Below are 2,969 nucleotides of genomic sequence, written 5' to 3'. Positions count from 1 at the left end.
AGCGCGTATCAACCCTACACATAGACCACAATACCTGCAGCCATAATGCAAAAAAAACATAACTCTGATAATGTATGCACTGTTTGCATTATTGTTTGCATTATGGCTGCAGGTATTGTGGTCTATGCAAACATGACTCCTTGTAAAAAAAAGTGTCAGTTGTATAGCCAGATAGAAGGGTAAAAAACCAATTCTCATATTTTTAACTGGCAAATGAGGTTCCAATGGTGTAAATCACTTAATTATTATTATGAACTCAAACCGCTCCACCTCCGCCACCATCTCCTCGGTGTTAAAAGTGTCTGACCACTGAGATTAGGCCGGGCGTTATCGTTTGCGCCTGTCCTCCTTCAAGGCTTCCAGCACGTGCCGATGAAATCGGTGCGTAGTGTAGTGGTAAATAGGGTTACAATGACTGTATAGGTTTATTATGTCCCTTGCATCAAGCCGTGGACCGACTGTGATAGGTTTGTCATCGCCATCACTGCACCGCCAACAGCGACAAGACCGAGTGGGAGAGCGTTTCACGTTTCGACTCTAGTGGCCGCCCTGGTCAATATCGTGTTGGCCAAACATAAATGTGCACTGTCTGCTTCGTTTAAACAAACATTCCTGTGACATCTCAACTAAGCAATAAATTGTTTCACAAGGTAAGGCTCACGGAGCTGTATAGCTTGTTTTTTCGAAGCGACCTGGCCACAAATGATAGCTCAACGAAGTGGCTTATGACGTGGCAAATGTATATCGGAAGCAACATCGATTTGACGTCCACAAATTTGCGACGGTTGAAGAATCGCCTACAAATGGCTCCGTTGTAATCATCGCCCCCTACTGCGAAAACTTTGAACAGGACCCTCCTGAAAAGGAGTAGCGAGACGTTGGGTTTCCCCGAGTGAACAAACGCAATAAATAAAAAAATACCGCCACAAACCATCAACTATCTCATTACCAATCACCATCGCAGCCACGGCCATCACGACCGTCATTATCCATCACCATTAAACGCCCTGTGTATTTCATATCGAAATCGCCTCCAATGCTGTTGCTGCTGGCGGCAATAAAAGTTGTTTAAAAGTCAAAATCTTCTTGGTTCTTTCGGTAAAGTCACGTAGAATGGAAATAATAAAATAAAAATAAAACATAATAAAAATAATAATTTTTATTATATTTTATTTGTATTATTTTATAAAAATAAAACATAATAAATATAATTATTTTTATTATATTTTGTTTGTATTATTTTATAATAAAATAATGATTTTTATTATGTTTTATTTTTATTATTTTATTACTTCCATTCTACATGACTTTACCGAAAGAACCAAGAAGATGGAATCCCTGCAGTCACGAAAGCTTTAAATCGAAATTTAAAAGTCAAAAGTCGATATATCTCCATCCATATTACTTTGCTTAGAGACTTCCCTGTGTACATTCGGTCGGCAATGCGGAGTTTATAAACTCGCAAGGTCGGCGTCGTCTCAGCCCGGGACAAACTCCTGACTTGTGTTGTCAAACGCACTCTTGTGAGATTCACCCACAGCTTGTGAAAAAATAACCCAACGGCGTTGACTTCCTCTGAATGGACATTGTCATCCTCTTGAGTGAGATATCTTGATTTGAAGCTTTTGTGACTGCAGGAATCCATACTCTGTGGTTCTTTCGGTAAAGTCACGTAGGTAGAAAAATAATAGATCACAACGTTTCGATCGCAACGCAAGTATGCGTTTTTTTCTTGCTGTGGTTGTCCCACCTGATGACGATTGCTTGCGTTGCGATCGAAACGTCGTGATCTGTTGTTCTTCTACCCACGTGACTTTACCGAAAGAACCAAAGAGTATGAGTGAGATATGTTCACTTTGTGCCACTGCTTCCACCTGCAAAGACATGGGCATCAATAATTGTTGTTGTCATTAAAAAACACGTTCCTTCGGAGTGGGCAGGTAGGAACTTGGTTGGACAGCGCATTCGTGCACGACAGAAAGCTCGCGGTCACGTGACGCACTTCAACCAATCCGGGAGCGTACATGTTTGGGAGGGGCTATGCACGACAGACAAATAATCCCTGGTGGGGCAGTGTGAAACTGTTGTTCCTACCTGTATAATTCCACTTGTTGAGTTATCCTTCAGCAATGAGGACTCCAGACTGATTTTCTTCTCACCCACTCCGTTCGACCACTACTTGGCAAGTCACAACACTTTTCTCTCGGCTTCCTCCACGCACTGCTCAAATTTGGAAGTCCATCCTACGGTTTCAATTCTAATTATCTTGATAATTGCCATAAATATTTTGATTTCACACTTGATGACGATTGCTTGTGTTGAAGTCGAAACGTCGTGAGAATTGTATTGTTTTTATGATTTTATTATTTCCCTTCTACGTGACTTTACCGAAAGAACCAAGAATATGAATGCCATAAACATGTTAACTCTTATCGACTACAACTTTGATTGTAGTGCTGTTCATTGCTGACATGTTGGTCTTCTGGATCTGTGCTCAGCAACCATAACGAATGAAAACAAGCCACGCATATTCCTTCGAGTAAAATTGTCCACTGGCAAAATAGCCCCTCGTGGAGATGCCGGGGATTGAACCCGGGGCCTCACACATGCGAAGCGTGCACGCTACCACTGAGCTACATCCCCATGGTGGTTCTACCTGGGCGCAGTTCCACCTCGATACGGGTGAAACATCGTCATCAGCTTCCTGAATTAGGAATAGCAATGTTACTTGGTCAAGTTGTCATCTTATATGTGCGTTATTATAATACTGCATTTTATTGCTACAAACTATCAAGGACAGAACGTTACCTATTAGCTTTGATCGCAGTGGTTTATAGGCTGCAAGGCTATTTTGGAGAGGCATTAACACCTTCAAAGTTATTGGGGCACATTTATACTTTCCACCAAGCTTGGTGTTAAATCAACATTCCAGTAACTGCCATGAATCAATATAAAAAAAATTGCATCGC

General features: G+C 41.4%; 1 non-coding gene across 1 annotated transcript; it reads right to left on the bottom strand.

Moving 5' to 3' along the window:
• Positions 1–2,571: 2,571 nt before the first annotated feature.
• Positions 2,572–2,643, bottom strand: TRNAA-CGC (transfer RNA alanine (anticodon CGC)). Its single transcript has one exon. It is a non-coding gene; the product is annotated as a tRNA-Ala (tRNA).
• Positions 2,644–2,969: the final 326 nt, after the last annotated feature.

This window comes from Lethenteron reissneri, chromosome 23, assembly GCF_015708825.2.
Source record: "Lethenteron reissneri isolate LAM-NWPU_2019-01 chromosome 23, ASM1570882v1, whole genome shotgun sequence".
In the NCBI taxonomy this organism is placed as follows: domain Eukaryota; kingdom Metazoa; phylum Chordata; class Hyperoartia; order Petromyzontiformes; family Petromyzontidae; genus Lethenteron; species Lethenteron reissneri.
This window is presented reverse-complemented; position numbering and strand designations above follow the sequence as displayed.